This window comes from Mauremys reevesii, linkage group 1 (assembly GCF_016161935.1).
Source record: "Mauremys reevesii isolate NIE-2019 linkage group 1, ASM1616193v1, whole genome shotgun sequence".
In the NCBI taxonomy this organism is placed as follows: domain Eukaryota; kingdom Metazoa; phylum Chordata; order Testudines; family Geoemydidae; genus Mauremys; species Mauremys reevesii.
This window is the reverse complement of record NC_052623.1, coordinates 208630323-208654014: the sequence shown is the minus strand read 5'-3', so window position 1 is coordinate 208654014 and position 23692 is coordinate 208630323. Positions and strand designations below refer to the sequence as shown.

The window sequence follows — 23692 nt, the reverse complement described above, 5'->3', positions numbered from 1 at the left end:
GTGCAAGGGAACCAGAAAGAACTAGTTTGATTGTCCATGCTGGGAAAAGTGTAAAAAGTAGGTGTCATAATTAACACTGGTAAACCTAAATTTGATTTTGAAAATTCTTCAACCTTAAAATGTTAAAAAGTGTTATCAGTACCAGAAGTTGGAAATACAGGTTTGTTTGTTTTTAAATCTGTCAATGAATCCATATGTACACACACAGAACTTGTTTGTTTATCCTTTACTACCCTATGGTTCCAGAAACAAAAGATCTTTTCTTTATTTTGATTAAAACTAAAGAAGCAGACACTCCATCTCTCTTTAGCAAACACTGATGTTTGGGAAGCAAGTGTCTTAGTTCTATGATTTCTTACATTTTCAAAACATCTGCCAAACAACACTAATTTCATTTCACTTAAATTTTTTAAACATCTTAAATGCTCTCATTTTGAGGGCAGTGTTCTAAAAGATATTTACTAATTAAAAGTTATAAAACAAAATGTACAGTACACTCAGTGCAAAATCACTGTTGAGGTCAGCAGCACTCAGAACTCTGCCGGAGGCATAGGTAATATGGTAAATATTCTCCACATGTGCTGGAAACATAGAAACATGCATAATATCTGGGACTGCATTCAAGAAAAATAGAAGCTTTAGTTTATTGCTTTAGTTTAGGCCTCTAAGTTCTTAAATGTTTCTAAAGCAAATAAAATGTAGGTAACCAGCCCAGATAACAACACTGAGATGTGAATCACAGTAGTGAATCAGAATAGCGGTCAAGTATAACTAATTCAGTAGGGGACAAAAGAATTATTTAAATTGCAAAACATAATGGATTCCTCTGAGAAGGTGTGGAAATTTAAGCCCCCGTGCTACCACGGGCCACCCAATGGGACTACTCACATGAGTAAAGTTAAACACACGTATAAATCTTTGCAAGACTGGGGCCTTATTTAGCTAGGATCAGAAAACGATAATCATTGTAATAAACTATGTTTTGCTTGAACGGGCGGCAGGGATGCAGTGGGGGTAACTGGGAATGCATGACGAAGTGGCAGTTTATTTCCTAATGACGACACCAGGGATATTATTAACAACTATTAAATGACGGAGGCGATAGTCGGGCGAAACGAAGAACCGGTTGGCCAAGTAGCTAATAATTGGTGCCCACGGGATCAGGCTCGTTGGCGCCACGTTTCTTTTCATGCTTTAGGGGGCCCCGTGACTCGGGCGAGGGAGACGAGGCCTCCCGGCCAGCTCCGTTACTCTCCCGGGCTGTGGCCCCGGGGAGCGCAGGCCCGCGCCGCAGGTTCCCCAGCAGCCAGAGGCAACGTGCCTCGGAGCCGGGGCGGGACCGGGGCCTTGACACCTTCCGGGGGCCAGCGGCGGGAGTTCGCCCAGCCCCACCGAGCGGGGGGGAGGGGCTGGCGCGCGCGGAACGGCGGTTCCCGCCCCACGAGGCAAGGGTGGGGGAAGGGAGCGCAGGGCCGCGAGGCCTCACCCGCGGCGGTTGGGGAGGGGTCGCTCTATTCCTCCGCCGGGGTCTCTGTGGTGGGAGGCGGCCGCTCTGCCTTCATCTCTATGGTCGGCGGCAGGGGATGCGGGCTGGTAGCGACACCGCGGCGGAGGCAGGTGAGGAACGGCCCGGCCCGGCCCGGCCCCCGGGGCTCTGAGGCGGGGGGGGGGTCACCGCCCCGTGGCCCGGCTCTGAGGCGCCACCAGCCGCCAGCCCTTCCCGCGAGCGGAACCACGGGGCCAAGGGCAGAAAGGGGGGCGGGGCACCAGTAACACCGGCGAAGCACGTACCCGCCCCTGGAGCCGGGGCCGAAGCTCCAGCGCTTGGCCCGTTGCGGTGACTGGCGAGCGCGCCGCACGCGTGCACCTCCCCCCCCCCCCAGCCGGCTGCCCGCGCTGGGAGCTGCGGGCTCCCTGTAAAGCCTCTTTGCGTCGCTCTGAACGTCCAGCGAAGATGGAGAGGAGCATCTGGGCGCCTGTTGTGCAGGTGTGAAGTGTGTGGGGCTGGGGGCCCCGGGGGTGTGTGTGTGCGTGGACTGGGCTCAGCCCCAGCTGTGAATTGCGGTGGCTTTGCCTGTCTGTCTCATCAGGAGTTTGGGGTGTGCTAAGCCAAGTTGAAGTGGGTGGGGCTGTCAGTTTTCACAGAGTCTAAACTCTGGACCAAATTTTACTTGACAGCATCGTATAAATACACACCCCTTCTCTTTTCTGAAGTGTGACTAAGTTCCTTCAAAACCCAAGAATAGTATAAATCAGTGATACTCAAACCTCAGTAGTTCAGGAGCCAAATTAACCACCAACATTACCCAAAAGATTTACAGTAGTGTGACTTCATTGTTTCATTTACTGTAGTATTATTCCTATTTAAACATAAGGGAAATCTTGATATATAAAATTATTCTCACAGTAGATGAGTTAATAACTTAGTGCAAGTTGATAACATAATAGGTTAATAACATAATAAAAGCATCCTGACTGGTTAATAATTAAATCACATAGTGTTTTAATATCGTGTTCTGTAAAGAGGGCCAGGAGACACATTAAAGAGCCATTTGTGGCTCGTGAGCCAGAGTCTGAATACACTGGTATAAATGTTTCTGTGAATTAAAGCAAGAATTCCCATGGAGATAAATAAGCAATCCACTGCAATATATGTATAAGGACAACTCATATGTTGCAGCAATGGGAAAAGGAAATCAACTATAAACAAAAGAGAAACAGCCTTCATTGATATTTCCTTGTCTCAGGAGAAATGCAAAAAGTAAAGCAACAACATAAACAATGCCAAGTAACTGTACCCTTTAAAATTATTCTACTATTAAATTATTATCAAAATAGTAGCAAAATTGATTATTATTTGAATGTTCAGCATATTCAAAGCACTTTACTAGCATTGGCCCTCATACTGTGGCTGGGTAAGTCTAGGTTGATCCTTGAGTCTTCAGGGAGTCCCACTGAATTCAACCATCGCATTACCTAACACATTAATTGGACCCTGATCCAGCAAACACTTAAGAAAGTACATAACTTTATTCCTATGTAGTGTCATAGCCTCACTAGTTAAATGGTAAAATGACATATGTGCTTAAGTGTTTGCAGGATTGGGGCCTAAGACTGTAACCTCTTTGGAGTAGGGGCCCTGCTGTCTAAGGCCTCTGAGGACTACTGCAATGCAATACAGGGGCAGTGCTTAATATTAGATTTAACTTTTAACACCCATTGCCATGAAAAAATCTTTGTTCATGGGAATTTACAGTGCCTTGTGCTCCTTGTACCATTCCAGAATGTGAGAGTTTAATTTCCAAAACTCCAACATTGGAAAACCAGGAAATGCAGAGTTAAGGTCCCCTTGTATCTTCCTTAAAAGATTAGCATTAGGGTTTAGGATTAGCACAGGGTTAGTGGCCTAGTGAACAGGGAAAAAGTCATAGATGTGAGATATCTTGATTTTTTTCATAGGGCTTTTGACACAGTCCCACATGACATTCTCATAAGCAAGCGGGGGAAATGTGGTCTAGATGTAATTACTATAAGGTGTACAAAAGCTGTATGCAAAAAGTAGTTATCAATGGGTTTATGCTGGGTCTGGTACAAGTCAATATTTTCATTGATGACTTGGATAACAGTGATCACAAATTGAATATGAGCCAACAATATGATGCACTTGCAAAAAAGACAAATATAATTGGAGTGTGTTAACCAGAATGGACCTAAGACATAGGAGATAATTGTTCTACTCTATGCAACACTGGTGAGGCCTCTGCTGGAATATTGTGTCTAGTTTTGGGTGCCACACTTTAAGAAAGATGTGGACAAATTGTTCCTTTAGACCCTACTCATACATATGTAAATACACAAAAACACAAACATTATCTTCCCCATATGTCTTCTATGGTTTATTTATTTTGCAGGATGTTTAAGTCTTTCTAGCCATGTGTCAAACTCTATTTTACAGATCGGAAAAACTGTAACAAACGGAATTAAGCCAACATTTTCAGAAGTAACCTCTCGTTTGGAGTACCTTGATTTTTTGGATGCCCTAGTTGAAACACCTAAGGTCTCATTTTTTTCAGAGCTGCTGGGTAACACGCAGCTCCCATTATCTTTAACGGGCTGTGAGGGCTCAACAACTCTGAAAACTACACTCAAATCATCTCATCTTAAAACCAGGGAGCCCAAAGCTCACTCTTCAAAATTTCAGTCTGACTTGTCCACGGTCACATACAGAGTCAGTGGCAGAGCTGAGAATAGAAGCCAGTTGTCATGACTGAGGCATGGGCAATCTGACCTAGTGGTTGCACCAGAAGTTGGGTTGGGTCAGATGCCAGGAGGTCAGTCAGAGACAGAGCAGACCAAGAGTCAGGTGTCAAGAGGCAGGCAGGGTCAGGTTACCAGGAGACTGGGGTTAGGCATCAGGTTACAGACCACAATCAAATAGCGAGGCCAAGGATGAATGAGGGTCGGAAGCTGTAGTCTAGGATCTGTTGCTAGCAGGGTCTGAAGCAGAAGCAGGGAGGTTGTTCAGACAGCTCCCCATCATTGCTTCCTGGTTTTATATACTGGTATCAGTCCACCCGGTGGCTATCAGGGGCTGCCAGTCTGGTCCTTCAGGAGCAGTACTTCCTGCCGAGCCTAGTTTTGTGGGGTCCTCCCGAGGACACCTAGCCTAAGCCTCTAGTGGTGATATGGAGGCATCAGTGGCCCAGAACCCCTATGGTCCTAGGTTCTAGCCTTGCGGGTTCTTACACCAGGAGTCTTGGGTATAAACCCTGTATGCTTGTCTACATGAACATTAAGGGCAGCTCTACACGTAAAGCTGCTTTAGTGAAGATGGTACTGCGCAGATGGGAGAGCTTCTCCTATTGGCATAGTTAATCCACCTCCATGGGAGGTGGTAACTATGTCAATGGGAGAATCTCTCCTGTTGATGTAGCACAGTCCACCCCAGGGGTTAGGTTGGTATCTCTGTGCTGGTCAGGGATGTGGATTTTTCACACCCCTGAGCAATGTAGTTACACTGATGTAAATTTGAAGTGTAGACCTGGCCTTAGTTTGCAGCAAGCTGGGTATGACTCTACCCCATACAAACCAGCTATGGCCTAACTGTCCATGAGGACACTGCTGACATGCATTAACAGTTTGTTAGTGAGCTTTGATCTAGTCCTCTTTGAAATGGGACTAAGTCAGAGCTCATTAACAAACTATTAATGCATGTCAGCCGGATCTACACAGATAGTTAGTGCATGGCTGGCTAGTGTGGGGTAGATTCACAGCCCAGCTTGCTGCAAACTAATTGTTCATGTAGACAAGCCCTATATCTCACTGAATCTGCCAGGGCTGTTGGGGTGCACTTGAAGAGAAGTATGGAGCACAAAACTCTGTCCTTGATGACATGCCACTGACTGACTTTGACTAGCTGATACTGAGGGCATGTCTATACTGGCAGAATTACAGTGCCAGGAGTTACAGTGCCGCTCAAAGAGTGCTGAAGGGAAACTGCTGTTGTGTGTTTATACTGTCAGCTGCCTGCACAATAGCGTGTTCACACTTGCAGCGGTATTTGGAGCAGTGTACTTTGGGCAGCTATCCCACAGAGCACCTCTTTCTCTTCTGCCGTTAAGAGTTATGGGAAGCTGGAGAAGATCATGGGGCATCCTGGGTCCTGTCTGGGTCCTGCCTGTGATGCATTGCTTCGCATCCCAGCAATCCCTGTGCTTCTGTCCACATTTGGCACAATCTTTCAACAGTTTCTGTATTGCGCATCCTGCTTCTTCAGTCTGCAGGAATGGATCCCGAACTTTTGACCAGCATGCAGCTTGCTCTGACTAACACGTCATGAGTGGCATGCCCATTTTGATCCTGGGAGACCCCGCCTACCCCTTAATGCCATGGCTTATGAAGCCGTACATGGGGCAACTTGACAGCAGCAAGGAGTAGTTCAACAACAGGCTGAGCAAGTGCAGAATGACTGTTGAGTGTGCTTTTGGCCGTTTAAAAGCCCACTGGCGCTGCCTGTATGGGAAGCTGGACCTGGCTGATGACAATATTCCTATGCTTATAGCTGAGTGCAGTACACTCCATAATATTTGTGAAGGGAAGGGTAAAAGCTTCACTCAGGGCGGGACCACAGAGGCTCAGTGCCTGGAGGCTGAGTTCAAACAGCCAGAGACCAGGGCTATTAGAGGGGTGCAGTGTGGAGCAATAAGGATCAGGGATGCCTTGAGGCAGCAATTTGAAGCTGAAAGCCACTAATATTTGTTGCTATGCTCAGGATTGCAGTGCTTTTAATGCTAGGAGGTGATTGGTGCAGACAATGCAATATGTGGGTTTAACATAATTGTATGTTGCTTTCCAGGGCTCCTTTTGCTTTCAATTAATAGAATAAAGATTGCTTTCAAACCAACACAATTCTTTTATAAAAAAAACAACCAAACAACCGGAGGGGAGAGTCAAACAAAAAAAACAACCAAAAAAACCATCAGCAGTGATGGGGATGGGGGAAGGGAAAGTCCCAGGAGGAGGAGGAGGGGTCCTGAGATGGCTAAAGATTTGTCCAGGGATCATATCCAGCCTTCTCCTTTGGAGTACAATGCAGCAGGTACTGTGCTTCAGCAGGGCCAAACTGCAGAGGGATTGGTGTTGAGTGCAGTAGGTAGTGGGAGTCCACACTGCTGGACTGTGAGGGGGGAGGAGTGGAGTGCCGCGGGTATAGACTGGAACCAGGAGGTTGATAAGAGTGTGTTGGCAGTGTCAGGGGGGAGCATGAGAGAGACTTTTGCGACAGCGGCTGCAGGGGAAGGTGGGCGTGGAGCTGCTTGGTTTTCAGTGCTAGTATCTCCTGGACTGTGTCTGCTTGGCGCTCCATAACCTTTAAGAACAGCTCCGTGGCTTCATTCTGGTGTGCCACATTCGCATTTCAGTCCCTCTTCTCGCTGTCCCGCCACTCCTTCAGTTCCTTTTTCTCAGCAGCGAAGTGCATCATAAACTCACGCAGAAAGTCCTCCTTCGGTCTTCTTGGCTGCTTTCTAATTCTGCGCAGCAGTTCAGCTGCCAATAACACAGGGGGAGGCTGGGCTCCCAAGGTCATCTCTCTGAAGTTTAAACGGAACATTTTACAGAAGCAGTATTGTTTGCAGCACAGACAACACCGATTCAGTGATTTAAAACACAGCCAGTACTCGCACACCTGTCACTAACTGGCTGACCGCAGGCAAACACACATGAGCCACAAGACCCCCAAAATGGTTCATAGCCGCAGGGGCAGGGCAAATCACTCATCCCAGACCCTGTTGTATACTGGGCACGTGGCTCTTGGGAAGAGCCAGCCCTTTGGGGAGGAGGGAGGGGCTGATAATCATTCCTGTCCCCTCACTTTCCACAGGAGGTGATCATTATGGAAGATATCTCGCTGCTGAGGGTGAGCAGGGAATCAAGGGAGGGTCTTCTCCAAGCCTGTGGCTTCTGCCTTGGCCCCATACGACTTGCCTGTGTGCAGCAATGGTCCCCTCCTCCCCCCACAGTGATGGCACAGTGGCTTAGGAAAGATACCATTAATGAGGCAAGAAACAAAGCAGCTCTGCCCAGTATCTCCATAAGAGATTCCTGGAGATCTTTGAGGGAGATTCCCGTTAAGTGAGGGAGTCTATCAACAGCCTCTTCCGCTACTCAGCCTAGGCATGCGGTGGGAGACAAGTCTGCTTTCTGCAACCCTCCTTCCCCTGACCAACTCGCTTCAGTGATTCCCAAAATCAAATCCACTTACTAGGGGGCCTGATCTCCTTTGCCAACATCCGCCAACAGTGACTGGCTAGCCTCCTCCCTGATAGAAAAATGCTGGCTGTGTGCATATCTGACCTCTGAGTCATCCTCTGCCTCTGGGTTTCCCCACTCCACATCCTCGTCCAAGATTTCCTCCTCCTGGCTCAGTCCACTTTTGACTCGCACGTGAGCCGCCGAGTATCGCGTCCAACTCTTTGTAGAACCGGCAGCTTGTGTGCGCAGCACCGGAGCGGCGGTTTGCCACCCGTGCATTCCGCAGCTCCTTCACTTTGATTCTGCACTGCAATGTGTCCCGGTGATGTCCCCTTTCTGTCAGGCATTGTGAAATCTGTCCGTAGGTCTCACAATTCCTATGGCTGGAGCATGGCTGGGACTGTACAGTCTCCTCTTCCCCAAATGCTGATGAGGTCCAGCGGCTCGGCATTGCTCCAAGCGGGGGATCACCTGGTGCGTGGAGCAGGCATGGCCACCTGGAAAGATGCGCTGAGACCACTGCACACATCACTGAGCAAACAGGAAGGGGACTTTCAAAATTCAAAAGGAATGTATGGGGTGGAACTGACAGTTGGTCACAAGAGGGCAGGGGAGTAGAGTTCAAACCGATGATCAGAAAGGTGAGACCAGGCATTGTGGGAGACATCCCAGAGGCCAATCACAGCTCTGTAATTGACCACGGCGTCTACACTCGCACTGTGGCACTGTAGCCCTGGCGCAGAAATCTGTACGCCTCTTGTTGGGGTGTGTTTTTTTTTTTTTTTTACAGCGCTGTAACTGTGCAGTTTCTGCGCACTAAGTGGCTTGGTGGTGTGTACATTTTGGAAGTTACAGTGCAGAAAACTGCTTTACTGTGCAGAAACTTGCCAGTGTAGACATAGTGACAATGTGATGGAGAGGGCTGTGGGTGTGGCTGGGGAGGAGGGCTTGGAAGATGGTGCTAGGCAGATTAACCTAGGTAAGGATGATAGAAGCTTTACTTGAAGAATCTCCATAAGGACAGAGGCTATGGGGGCTCAGGTGAAAATCTTCTTTGTGTTTACGAGGCTCTTAATCCTTCACAATCCAGACTTCTTACTGTTATTATTGTTCATTATTTGTATTGTGGTAGCATCTTTGGCAAGCTGCCCTCCTGGATCTGTCTGCATGCCTCCAGGATAGACTGCTGTCTGCTTTGGAAGATGGAGAGAAGCTCTCTACATACTCAGAAGGTGGGGGTGGGGGGAGGAAGGGAGGAGGAGCATGTAGGAAGGGACGAGGGAGTGGCCTGTGGGGTGGAAAAAAGCTGAAAGTGTTGACTTAATTTTTTTTTCGATGGTTCCTGCAGTGTTGAGCTGACTCTTTCCTGGCATGTGCCAGGCAACAAACGTCTCTTTGTGGTGTGGGGTTACATGGCTGAGAAGTGTCTGCCATTCACACAGGAATCTCCATAACTGCACAGAGTGACTCCTCTACAGGAAAGAGAGCAGCAGCAGTAAGTAGATCTAATGTACTTGCTTCCTCTTGGTTTGAAAAGATAAAGCCGGGGCGCGCGGGGAGGGGGGGGGTTGGCGGGGGTTGGTGGAAACTTAATAGCCATTGAATTCAGTGTTCCCTTTCTGGGTGAAGACTGAAAAGTTGGTTGAAAACATTTTCTTTTGGAAAAGGTAGAGAGGAAATTAAGCTTAGTGTCTAAGGAAGTGCCCTAAAGCAGTGACACAAATTAGAGTTAGCTTAATGGAAAGCTAAAACATGTATTGACCTGAAAAACCTGTGAGAAGGGGTTGGAATAAGCATTTCAGAATTCAGGAGCTGTGACTGTCCTGCATGATAAGCAAATACCATAAGTCAGTATTTCTACTGAGTTGCTGGTAAACAGATCACCTCCTTGGAAGCTATGGGCCAGAATGTTATTTTGTCTGTCCATGCTGCCCTCAGCAATAACCTCCTTTCAACTTTGGGGATCCAGTTTGAGTACAGATGTTGAATCATAAACTGCAGAGTTCTGATCTGATAAACACTGTCCCAAGAACTCTTCTATACTTCGGTCCCTGCTACAGCATGTGTGGACCAAATGTGTTTTTCAGTATGGGTTGAATTTTATCCCTTCTTCTGCAGGTGTAGAGGACCCTCTTTTAGTGGAACTGGTGTATTTCCACTGAGCAGGGTGTATTTGGCATCCCCTGTACAGCATTTTCATGGAGCTGTCAGCATGTTGTCATGCAAGACATGAAGCAGGCAGTGGTTGGAAGGTTGGGGCTAGATTATGCAGAAATGATCAGGGTCAGAGAATTTGTCACTGTACGGATCCCTGAGTTGCTCTGCTGCTGCTCCCCATCCAGATTGCTGTGTGGGATTCTTCCCCCTCTCCAGTGCTTTGCTGAACTACTTGGGCTGGAATATGGGGAGATCTTGTCTCTGCAGGAGCTGTTACCAGATCAGCCCGTTACTTTGGGGTATGCTCATTTATTCAGGTTACTCTTCTGGGGGGGTTCTGTAGTTCTATCAATGTACTGCTTGTGTCACATGGGTTTTCATATGGAGCTCTACTTCTCCCTTATGCAAGTCCCCTCCCAATGGAGCTATGCTGCAGGACCTAAGTTCTCTAGGGCTTGGTTCCTCTAGCCCCAGAGCTGGATGAACACACACACACACACTAATTGACCCAGTCTGCTCAGACTTGCTCTATCAGCACTATCAAGCTGACCCCTTATATGTCCCTGGGCTCAATGGGCTGGATCAAGCAGCACTTTCAAGCTGCCCACCCCCATATGTCCCAGATTCAGCATGTCCCTATCCCCCTCTCACATGACAATTGTACTGGTAGTAACCTACTTGATGAGCAAACCCCACAGTATTTTGGGCGCTACGGGGATCTTTAGCTTAGGTAAAAGAAGCGTTGCTGTAGAATAAATGGAGGAAGCTAAAAACACAAAAGAGTAAAGTTCAGCAAGAGAGAGAGAGAAGCAACCAGCTTAACCATAAAAGTTATTTATTGAATAATAATGATAACTACACAAGGAGGGCTAACCCAACATAACATACATTAAGGTTAATACCTAAGGTAGAAAGGAAAACAGAGAGAGAGAAAGAGGGGGATCTCCACCCATTCCATGAGGCTTGAACTGGTTAGGGTTCCCAGGTAATGGTGGTAGCTCAGGGTCCTGAGCACGATCAGTCAGGAGAAGATGGAGTCGCAGTGGAACTGATGCATAGTTTGGGTCTAAGAATCAGAACACTTACTTGAACATAGGTAGGGGGTTTTGTAGAGAAACAACAATGGTTCAAGGGAGAACACTAGATTTGTTTATGGGCAAACTGATGACTCAAGGGTTTTCTTTAGGCTAGACAATAGGAGCTGGTCACTCTTGGCTGTGAGTGGTGTTTTCTTCCAGGGAGCTCACAATGCAACTAGGCTGCTTCAGTATTTTGGATATCAGTCAAGGATTCATTACTAGAATTGGTCTGATAATTGCTGAGCTGGGTGTGGGTAGGCGTAGGTTCATTAACATCTGGAGCAGAGATTCCCATGATTCAGTGCTTCCCTGTTTTTCTGGTCCCAGAGTTCAGTGCGGTTCTCTGTTCTTCATTCTGTATGCTAATCTCTGTCCCATCTTTCATGCAGATGAGGCTAGGGGAGTTGTCTCTGCTCTCTATTCTGTATGCAAATAGAGATGTCTTAATTTTGTCACTCTTGTCAGGATGGGTCTAGGTGTGTTTTCCCAACGCCCTTCACTGCTCTCTGCAAGCCTTTTCTCTGATCGGTATTGGTTCAAGGAGAGACCTGCGGGGGTGGAGGGCGTCCCTCATGAATCAGACAGGCCAGACACTGCGCCCTGATTTCCCCCAAAACACAGAGATGACTGGTATCAGAGCCCCTTGTGATACACTAACTCAGTGTGTGAGTATGCAAATGTCACTGATCTGTGTTGAACATGGAGGATGGGCAAATTAATTTGTTTGGTTTGGCAGGGTTGGTTGCAGTTGTATATAGAGATGTGGTTTGCAATACCTATCCTGGTCTTGAAAAGGAGGGTCTGACGTCTGACACATATTGTTCTCAAAAATCTGATAGCACTGTTGGTAAAACCATTGACTTTGGTGTTCTGGCTAAATTCAAATTTGGATAATTGTGTTTTACCTCCTTGTGTTTTCCCATGGAGTTTCAGTTGGGTATGATGGTGTTCTTTGCTTCCTGTCCTAAACTGCAGTATGTTTTTGCTGTGTACTGGTAAACATTTTACCACCATTGTGATTACACTTCATCAGCGGGGGGGAAGTGATTCCTTTTTATATAGTTTGTGAAGTTATTGTACAAAATAAATAAAATTTGAAGTCTGTGCATGTTTCTCAATTATCTCTGCCCACAGTATTCAGGTTTATCTATTGTGAGAGGAGTTTATCTAACTGCAAAGTCAACAGTTATATCTTGGTATCCATATTTTTGAGGAATAATTGGCCTGTATTAAAATACATAGATGCAGGCAGAACCATATTTGCAGGGCCTTGGAGGTACGAGTTCTCGCTGTAAAGTTTATAGAATAGTACACTAGCTGACCAGGGCTGGATTAACCTTGTGTGGCCCCGGTGTCAAACATATTTGTGGGCCCCCTTGTAGTCGTGGGCTTCGAGTGTGGGCCTGGTGTGGCAGTGCCATTGGTGCCATAGTATACCTGGTACTGAATCTCAGGGTATGGCTACACTGACGAGTTGCAGCGCTGGTAGTTTGTTGCGCTGGTCGTCCAGCTGTGCAGGGCCAGCGCTGCAGTGTGGCCACATTTGCAGAATTTGCAGTGCTGTACTGAGAGGTGCATTGTGGGCAGCTATCCCACAGAGCACCTCGTCCTGTTTTGGCGCCGTTTTGCCGCTGAGTATTGTGGGAAGGGGAAGGAAGTGTGTGGGTCATTCCGCTTCCTGTTCCAACGCCCCGTGGTGCATCACTTCACTTCCCAGCAGTACAGTTTCCCTGTCCACGTGTCTAGCCATTGTGAGTGCAGCACGTTTTCTGTGTGAAATGGAGCCTGAGCTGCTGAGGACTTTGCTGATGACTGTCGCCAGCACATCACGTTTGGCAGTTGAGCTATTCCTTCAGCTCCAAAGTGACAGTGAGGAGTCCGACGATGATCTGGATTTGCCTAATGCGGGTGACATGAAATTGCTTGTGGCGGTAACGGAAATGCTCAGCACTGTGGAACGCCGCTTTTGGGCTCGTGAAACAAGCAGTGAGTGGTGGGATCACATTGTCATGGAAGTCTGGGATGACGAGCAGTGGCTGCAGAACTTTCGTATGAGAAAAGCCACTTTCATGGGACTGTGTGCTGAGCTCGCCCACACCCTGCGGCGCAAGGACACGAGATTGAGAGCTGCCCTGACGGTGGAGAAGCGTGTGGCTATTGCAGACTGGAAGCTGGCAACTCCAGACAGCTACCGATCGGTCGGGAACCAGTTTGGAGTGGGAAAGTCGACCGTGGGAATCGTTTTGATGCAAGTTTGCAGGGCCATTAATCGCATCCTGCTAAGGAGAACCGTGGCTGTGGGGAACGTGCAGGACATTGTGGATGGCTTTGCAGAAATGGGTTTCCCTAACTGTGGAGGGGCAATAGATGGGACGCATATTCCTATTCTGGCACCACCCCACCTAGCCTACGAGTACATTAATCGCAAGGGGTATTTCTCTATGGTTCTCCAGGCGCTTGTGGATCACCGTGGGCGTTTCATTGACATTTACACAGGCTGGTCTGGAAAAGTGCATGATGCACGCATCTTTCGGAACAGTGGCCTGTTCAGGAAGATGCAGGAAGGGACATTTTTCCCAGACCGAAAGATCACAGTAGGGGACGTTGAAATGCCCATTGTGATCCTTGGGGACCCCGCTTACCCATTAATGCCTTGGCTCATGAAACCCTATACAGGGAAGCTGGACAGGAGCCAGGACCGTTTCAACTACAGGCTGAGCCGATGCCGAATGACTGTGGAGTGTGCTTTTGGCCGTTTAAAGGGGCGCTGGAGAGCCCTTTATGGGAAGCTAGACTTGGGGGAAAGCAGCATCCCTGCGGTTATATCCGCGTGCTGTACCCTCCATAGTATTTGTGAAGGGAAGGGTGAAACATTCAGCCAGGCATGGACCAACGAGGTGCAAGTCCTGGAGGCTGAATTTGCACAGCCAGACAGCAGGGCTACTAGAGACGCCCACCACAGGGCAACAAGGATTAGGGATGCCTTGAGGGAGGAATTTGAGGCTGAAAGCCAACAGTAATGTTTTTTGCCTTGACCAGGAGTGACGTGCACTGGTTACAGTGCTTTTAAGTGCCTGTGTTTTCCTTGCTGTTTGTTACCTGTGTTTTCCTTGGGGTTTATCTTTCACTTTATGCAATAATAAAAACTGTTTCATAATCAAAAAGAAATCATTTATTTAAAAAAAAGCAAATAAATGGGCAGGGGGGTTGGTTGTTGAACTGTACATTCATAGTTTTGCATATGTACTGCCAGGAGTGCTGTTGTGCACCTCAGGATTGTACTGTTGCATGGTGATGGGGGTTGAGTGCAGAGGGTAAGGGTCATAGTTCTCTGGGCTCATAGGTGACCGTACAGGTGTCAGGGGCAGCTGGTGATGGTGTAGGTAAGAACCTGGATGCTGGGGAACGGGACTTGGAGCTGACATTGGTGCATAGGGGAAAGAGGTTTGGGAGGGTGGGGGTTTGGCACGGTAGTGCTCTGCCTGCATTGCTACCAGTGACTGCATACAGTCTGTTTGGAGCGCCATGAGGTTTATAAGCTGCCTCGTGGTTTTCTTCAGCGTCAACGCCTTTCTCCTGCTTTCTGTTTCCTTCCAGTGCTGCATCTTTTCTCTCCATTCCTGCGCAGTTTTATTCTCTGTTGCACACTGGTTCATAACTGCCTTCACCAAATCTTCCTTGCTTTTGTTAGGCTTCCTTCTCAGGTTCTGAAGCTTTCTTTCAGTCACTGATAACACCGGACCAGGACTAGTCAAGGACACTGTAAAAATTCATCAAATGATACATTTTAATAGAGCCTGCATTGTGTATAATCTGAAGTTAGTTTCAAGTCTCACACTGTAGCATTCCTCAGACATTTCAAACACAGCTAGAGAATTCACAGCCTCCCAGAAATGGTAAGTGAGGGTAGTAGTCAATAAAACCTCCATGTCCCTCAGGAATTAACCCTGGGGTTCCTGCCGCGGTTTGCCTGGGCAGGGTGCTTTTTGCTTCATGGGTACACTGCCTTTTTTTGGGCTTTGTTAAAGGCAGGAAGCAAGCAGCAGTTGGGAGACCTGCACTGAAACACTCCCTCCATTTCCCACAGGAGTTAATACTTGAAGATATCTCCCTGCTGCGGGTTACCTGGGAAGCAAGGGAGGGTCTCCTACAACAATGCGGATTCCGCCCTGGCCCCTATGCAGCTTGCCTGTGTGCAGCCATGGTCCCCCCACCCCTCCTGGAACAGTGGCATGGACGCGTTAGCCTGACTGGGACAGGGACCACACTGGCTCTCCCTTTAAACTTGGTCACGCGAATTGCCTATGCTCTTGCAGAAACTTTTGAAGAGATTACAGAGGCAGATTACCGCGATGTGATAGACCACATCAATGGGATATTCCATGTCTAGGCATGCAGGCATGCAGCCATACCACCCCCCCTCCTCTCCCAAAACCTTTGCATTGCAATAAAAGTTGCTTACCTGGGACCTGCTCCTGTGATTCTTCTGCACCAAGTCCCAGGGGCTGCGACTGGCTAGCTTCCTCCTGGCTTGAGAAGAGCTCCTGACTGCATGCCTCCTGGGACTCCGGGGTGTCTTCCCCCACCACAGTAGCCTCACTGCCTGCCTCCCTCTCCCCCTCCTCTACCGGCTCTGAACTGTCCATCGTGGTCCTTGGATTTACAGAGGGGTCACCCCCATAAATGGCATCCAGCTCCTTGTAAAACCGGCAGGTTGTGGGGGCAGCACTGGATCTGCGGTTTCCCTCACGTGCTTTGCAATAGGCACTCCGCAGCTCCTTTACTTTAACCCTGCACTGCAGCACGTCACGCTCATGGCCCCTTTCCAGCATGGCTCTTGATACCTGGGCAAAGGTATCATAATTCTTACGGCTAGAGCGCAGCTGTGCCTGCACAGATTCCTCCCCCCAAACACTGATGAGGTCCATCAGCTCGCCATTGCTCCATGCTGGGGCTCGTTTGCCACGTGGAGGCATGGTCACCTGTAAAGATTAACTGATTGCACTCCACACCTGGCTGAGCAAACAGGAAGGGGATTTTTAAAATTCCTGGGGCATTTAAAGGGCGGGTCACCTGAGGCCAGGGCAGTAGAGTCTGACCTGATGAGCAGAGTGGCTGAACAGGCATTCTGGGATACATCCTTATACCCTGGAGGCCAATCACAGCGCTGGTGTGTGGCCACACTTGATGACCAGTGCTGCAGCACCAGCGCTGGAATCCTTATTCCCCATGCTGAGTGAGGTGTACGGCCAGCGCTGCAGCCAGGGAGTTGCAGCACTGGAAGTGCCCTGCAGGTGTGGCCACTTACTAATTGCAGCGCTGGTGGAGGCTTTCCAGCGCTGCAAATCGCCAGTGTAGCCATACCCTCAGAGACATTTTTCATTTTGATCACACACTTCTGCATGACTTTATGCATTGCCATACACAGCTCCCCCAGTTTTTCTTATTGAGCTGTACACCCATGTGGGTTTACCAGTGTCCACAGTGAGCAGAACTTTCATAGTGATACGGGGAAACTTCCCACAGATTTATCTCCTTCCTCATTCAGACCTTCTGTAACCACCCTGTCACCAGTCACTGTATGTGGTTCTGGTCTCAGCTCAATAAAGTTCCACAGCCAGCAGATACCTGATCAATTCTGACAAATGCCTTCCTCAGCACCCATCCTGCCACATACATATAATATAACTATAATGAATATATATATATATATATATATATATATATAGTTTGTGAAGTTATATATATAACACATCTCATTACATGTCCTATACATCGCATTACACATTTTTGGATTGGCTTGGTTACTTTACAGGAACCAATCATCGTCCATGCTTGACCTACTCTTTACCTTATCTCTACATTCCTAACTTATCTTGTTTATAGTAAATGGTTCTTTGGGTGTTCTCCCTCTTAGCTGGCTCAGTCATTCTGTCATTTTAGCCTACAATATAAGGTGAGCGGGGAAACTGAGTCATGCATAGTCTTTCATTAAAATAAAGAGTTCCCCAGTTCTCCAGTCTGGGCTAGTAAATGTGGAACAAATGCAAAAGAAAATTATTTCTACACAAGTATGTTGGGGTTCCCTCCGAGACCTCTTTCCATCCACTCAGCTTCCCAAGAACTCAGTTCGACTCCAGACTTAATCGCTCAGGTATCTTTATTTGGCATATCCCAATGCTACCCTGACTGAGTCAGACTGAAATGCGAGTGGGGGAGAAGCAGGGTACATCAGAGCTCCAAATTTACTCAGAAACTCCCTCCTTTTATTTATTTTTATTGCTGAAATAAACACAGACTTGCTAAGGTGATCGGTGAGTTACAGGATGAATTGAAGCCTAAATCCCCAGTCTAGAAGGAAAGGGTATGCGTGTTCCCACCCCAAGAAAGGTGACAGCTTGAGGCATGAGACCTTAGTGGGGGTACCCACAAGGAGGCCATGAAGGTGTCAGAGGTGTCATTACTGTGAAACTGACACATGCGCACTTCGGGTGTGGGTAGCTATTTTACCTTGTTTAAAGGAATACATTCTCTGAAGTGAAATCTGCTGTTAATGAAACCAAGCCTATAGATGATTGTAGTAAGTTGGTCTTGGTCAAATGCCTTTAAACAGAGTCAGTTTCCAATATGTTAAGAGCTATATAAAGATAACTACCTTATTTAACTTAACATCCCAAAGTATCCTAGAGCTCTTTGCAAATCACACTATATATAATGATAACTCATCCACCAACTAAGGGAAACAAATCTCTGGGGAGAAAAGTATCAGTTGTTTAATGATGCATGGCAACACAGTGGTTTATGAAAGATAGTGAAGACGAATATTGTATCTAGTAGAAACTAGAGGGAGAATTTAGGTAGGCAAAATGTAAATATGTGAGCTGAAATTTGGCCAGAATACCAGGGTTAACAATGCCTTCTTCTACGTGAAGGGGATTTTTAATGACCACAATTGGGAGTCAGGACATCATATGAAGTTTTACTTCAGTGAGTAGTACAGTAGAAATGGCAATGACACTAGAGGAATAGAAAGATCAGATAAGGCAAAACTTATTAAATGACAACTGAATGGAACTTGAAATTTGGGTGGAACGTACTGATGTTTCAGCAAGCAATATTAAAGAACAAATGCTACCCTGTTAACTTAGTTTCAAACTCAAGAGTGAGCAGTGATTTGACTCAAGTTATATTAGTCACAATATTTTGCCCTTGCCTCCTGTTACCTTCCTTCCTCAAATTTATTGGTGTGGTATGTCTGCTGGTGAGATTAAGCAAAATGTGGGAAAGTGACTTTTCAGAGCTGAAGTGAAATAGTCAGTGAAAATCTCAGCATTTTGTTTCCTCCTTGTTTTCCCTTACCTTTTTCCATTTCTTCCTTGTCTTCTTTTCATCCCTTTTCCTTGTCTTGTTTTTTTTCTTCTCATCTGCTGTTGCCTCCTCCTCTTTGGCCTCTTCCTGACTGAGCTATTCCCTTCCTTTAGCTGTTGCTCCTTCACCACTTCTTCTTCTTCTCCTCATTCTATTGCCTCCTCACTTCTTAGTTGTTTTCTCTACTCCCTGGGGTTGCTGCATGCATTCTCTCTGCCTTCACTACCTGTCCTGATATGCTCTGAGTGCTCTTTCAGTAGCCTGCAGCTCATACTTAAAGGAGCAGGAGAAATAGAGAGTGGGTTGAGTACTGGTGACTGCAACAGTGTTGGCATTAACGAATCTCCATACCAATGTTCGGGTCCCTCTGGTGGCTCAGTATAAGCACATGGAGACCACATTATTGAGCTTGTTTTGGTGTTCATTGAACCAATGTACTGAGAAGTGCATTAGTCTTCCAGCATTTTAGAATGTAATAATGAAAGCCAAAGAATTGATAGACCACCATTATGCATGCACGAATGCCCTTGCGTAGAGATACCCGTCAACAAGGAGCAAGGTGAGATTTTGGGCAATCTCCAGAGAACCCCAGAGGGAGTTGTCAGAAGTGGTTGGTTGGGACTGTAAACCAGGAGAGGAATCTTTAGTGCTACTAATACAATTGTAAACCTAATCGCGGAGTGTTGGCAGCCATGGAAACTCACAAGAACATCATGACTAACAGAAAAGTCAAACTGGCAGTGACCCTAGCCTGGTCAGTCACCCTAGCAGCACACAAGGAGGACAGGAGTGAGGGCCAAGCTGCTGCTGGACTGCTTTGGAGTCCTGTAGCCACTGCAGCCCACCTCCAGCCTGGAGTCTGAAGAGAGGAACTGGAAGAGACCTGATGCCCCTCTCATACCCTGAGCCCCATCCCATCACATGGGACACCTGTTCCCCTACTTGACACTCTACTCCACAGATCAGCTAACAGACCTACAGCTGTCAGGGTGACCCACTGCTAGAAGAGATTCACTTCCACTTGATCAGCCACATCACAGCCACATGCCAAAGGTTGACCTGCTTATCATTGTCATTGCTCATGTGAGGAATAGCTCTGTAACGATGCTGGCTTTGGTGGGACCCAACTGAGAGTACCAGTTCAGGACAAATGGCTTAAAGCAGGGCAGTTATAGCCCAAGGCTGGGGTTCCTTTGCACACCAAGGCAAACCAAACCAGCCAAACCAAGAAGACTTCAATTTTACCCCACTGGCTAACCATGAGTCACACAAGCAATTTCCTTAGACACTCCAGTTTCCCAGTATCACCACCAATGCCACTTGTTATGAGGACGAATGGTTATGAAAACCAATACTGTAAAAGAAAAATGGTTCTCCCGATCCCAAAGGACCAAGCCCCAGACCTAGGTTAATATACAAGTTAGATCTTACCCACAAATCACGCTGTTGCCAATCCTTTAGCATCTAAAGGTTTATTCATAAAAGGAAAAAGATATAGATGAGAGCTAGAATTGGTTAAATGGAATCAATTATATACATTAATGGCAAAGTTCTTGGTTCAGTGCTGGAATAAACTGCAGGTTCAAATTAAGTCTCTAGAATACATCCACAGCTGGGATGGGTCATTCAGGCCTTTGTTCAGCGCTTCAGTTTGTAGCAAAGTCTCTCCAGAAATCAGAATCAGGATTGAAGACAAGAGGGAGGAGTTTTCAGGGCCTCTTATATCCTCAGCCCTGTGGAAGATCACAGCAGCAAGATGAAGCCTGGAGTCACATGGGCAAGCCACATGTCCATGCATGACTCAGGCCAATGCCATTGTGTACATGTTAGTTTGAACAGTCCCAGGAAAGCTCAGATGTGGATTGACATCTCCCAAAGTTCATTATCAGCCAAGTGTTTCTTGATTGGGCACTTACTGAGAATAGTTCTTTCTTAAGAAGTTGACCAAATGCTTCACTGAGGCTACTTAAAATTAAAACACATTGATATTCAGATACATAGCTAATATTCATAACTTCAACTACAAAAATGATACACCCATACAGATAGCATAATCATAATCAGCAAATCATAACGTTTTCATAGACACCTCTAACGACAACCTTTGTACAATATTTGCTGCAAATATATAACAGTGATCTATACGGTTACAGGTTATGTCAGTAACCTCACATGCTCCAAGTTGGGTAGCCACCTAGCGAAGCCTCCATGAGGTGCTGGAAAGGAAGCAGCATGGTGGATCAAGAGGTACCAGGCTCTGCACAGACCTAATCCATATAGCATGTAAAATACCAGTAGCTGCTGGCAGCCTATTTACACTTGGTGCTTCAGCTGTTGCTAACACCAATGAAGCTGAACTTGTATTAACAATGATGGGAAATGTTTTAAAAATTCCCCTACTATAGATAAATGTTATAGAATCTTACAGGCTTGTCAAGCCTGTATGTTTCTAATTTAAAAGCAAGTAGGCAGCCCCCTTGCCTCACCAAAAACAAACACCACTTTTCAGGCTGCCTTTATCCATCACAAAGATGCCAAAAAAGGAAAACACACAATTGTTTCCCCCTTGGCAGGTCTTCTTTAAATGTTATGAAGCTGGTGCTTCCTCTGTTCAAAAACAGTACTGTGCATCAAGGCCGTATGGTTGTGAGGATGAAGAGTCCTGAGCTGATTAGAATGAACTTCAGAGCCAGAATTTAGTGGTCGCTTAGCAGGCAGCCTGTGAATCCCAGCCTTAGAAAAGGCAGCTGCTGAACTGTTTCCCAGCAGAAAGCTCAAGATGGCTTTACTTACATATTGTTCACTTTGCACATGGTTCAGGTGACTATGAAGTGAGCGGGAAGTGTTCCCGGTCTTTGATTATTGTAACATTTCACCTGTCTGATTTTATTCCAAACCAGTGAGTGTGTCAAGATTTACAGACTCAGGCGATGGTCTGGTAATTTTGTGGCAGAAGTGAGGTGCTCTTGCCAACAGGTCTGACATTGCGAATATATGGGTGCAGGTAATACTTCATGCTCTAAACAATGCAATGGCACCTTCATCACAGAACCACCTGCAGGGTCACCACCTTGGACATCAGTTAAACAAAGCCACAGCACATAATGGCTGCAGAGCTGCAGTAGAACATAGCCAGAGTGGGACTGGAAGCCAAAGAAAGGAGTGCTAGAGCGGCTGGACTCTCGGATCTCACAAGAATCCCAAAGGGCACACAAGCAGTGTTATTTCAAAAACCAGTGTTGGAGGAATGTTAGTGACTTTGCCATCTGCTGTAACTCTGGCCCTTTCATCACTCACTCAGTGGCCATTGGCACTCCATGTATCTTCATACCATTTTCAGTGTTATGGGTGGCAGACAAGATGTGCAGTGGCCACTGTTGCTGCTAATGCAAGTTATGTGCACTGTTTCTTCAAATCCCATAGTACAGAGGTTGGGGGAGGTTCTAGGCAGAAGCTCTGCAATGAAGCAGAGACAGACAGGCAGCATATCTTTAGGGATAATACTGTCTTCCTTATTTTAAAACTGTTTCTTGTTCATTGTCAGCAGAAAGTGACTCTGTAATTCTGACATTGCCACATAAATTGTGCACTGTTAGGAGCGTTAATGATATTCAAGCCTGTATATTTGCCCGAAATAGAATTTTGGCTCTTGTTTGCCCATTTAATTTTTGACATTTTTATATTCTTATTAATATGTGTGAACAAAGACACTGTTTTACATCTGCCCACAAACAGATTGGGGGGCGGGGGGGAAGAGCTAAAGTGTTACTAAGCAAAGTGGGAGTGTAATATACAAGGATACTCTTGAAGGACAGTCCTGCCTCAAACTCCTCTCCTGAAATAAGGTCAAGCAACCATTTGGGAGGGTGGAGGGGGATGAGGGGGGAAAGTATAAAAAACACTAAAAGGCCAAAGAAATACCTGTCCCGACTGAAGCATAACCTCACTCCTTACCCCTCCCATGGAATACTGAAGCCCCCAGACTCATGACCCTCCAAAATGGAACATGACCATAGATAGTAAGAAGTGGGGCCAAAGGTGTGCATTACAGGTATAATTATGCCTGCTAAGGACGGGGGAACTAAAACACTGGGAAGAGGCTCTGTGGTGTCAGAGCTATGGATATGCTTGCTTGAAACTAACCCCAATAAACATTGTATTGCCTGCACTTCGTACTTCTGGTCTTTTTCTTTCTGTCTGCGTGACAAGAATCAGGGGAGGGAGTGAAGGGAAAGCCCCCCTTGTGATGGGTTAGATCACAGAACCCCACCTTGGGAGCTGCCACTCGATGTGCCAAGACTACCTCTGCTCCTGTTTTCCCTGCCAGCTCAGGACTACTCCAGCACCCTGTCTTGCTGACCCAGACACTCTCGTCTGCTCCAACAAAGACCCAGGGTCTGAATTACTTGCCCAAAAGCTGCAGGTTTACCTGAAAACAGCTCACAGAAGTGTGCTTGTCTTTAGCACTCAGATGCCCAACTCCCAATTGGGTTTAAACCCAAATAAATCCGTTTTACCCTGTATAAAGCTTATGCAGGGTAAATTCATAAATTGTTCGCCCTCTATAACACTGATAGAGAGATATGCACAGTTGTTTTCTCTTCCAGGTATTAATACATACTCTGAGTTAATTCATAAGTAAAAAGTGATTGTATTAAATACAGAAAGTAGGATTTAAGTGGTTCCAAGTAGTAACAGACAGAACAAAGTAAGTCACCAATCAAAATAAATTAAAACACGCAAATCTATATCTAATCAAACTGAATACAGATAATCTCACCCTTAGAGATGCTTCAGTAAGTTTTTTTCCTCAGACTGGACACCTCCCAGGCCTGGGCACAATTCTTTCCCCTGGTACAGCTCTTGTTCCAACTCAGGTGGTAGCTAGGGGATTCTTCATGATGGGTCTCCCCTTCTCTGTTCCACCCACTTATATATATCTTTTGTATATTGTCCCTCTGGGTTCCCATCCCCTGTTTCTCAATGGAAAAACATCAGGTTAAAGATGGATTCCAGTCAGAGGTGAAAGTAAGCCGGTCCGGTCCGGCGTACTGGCAAGAGCTGGTGCCGAATTTAAAGGGCTCAGACCTCCCCTGGCTGTGGGCAGCCCAGAGCCCTTTAAATCCCGCCCACGGCTCCGGTGGCCAGGCTGGGGCTGGATTTAAAGGGCTCAGAGCTCTGCGGCGGCCAGTGCCCTGGGCCCTTTAATTTGCCCCTGGGCCCTGGGGGCTTCCAACCACCTCTGTAGCTGGGAGCCCTGCGTTGATTTAAAGGCCCTGGGGCTCTCAGCCACAGCCGGTGCACCAGGGCCTTTAAATCTTGAGAGGCCCTGCCTC

At 46.8% G+C, this 23692-nt stretch overlaps 1 protein-coding gene across 5 annotated transcripts in view; it reads left to right on the top strand.

Moving 5' to 3' along the window:
• Positions 1 to 1493: 1493 nt before the first annotated feature.
• B4GALT4 (beta-1,4-galactosyltransferase 4) overlaps positions 1494 to 23692 on the top strand; it is a 54635-nt gene continuing 32436 nt past the window's right edge. For 3 of the 5 annotated variants that reach the window (XM_039528536.1, XM_039528541.1, XM_039528523.1), the window contains exons 1-2: positions 1494 to 1617; positions 9101 to 9247. The gene's annotated coding sequence lies outside the window, so the exon portion shown is untranslated. The other 2 variants (XM_039528532.1, XM_039528537.1) reach the window with 2 other exon arrangements.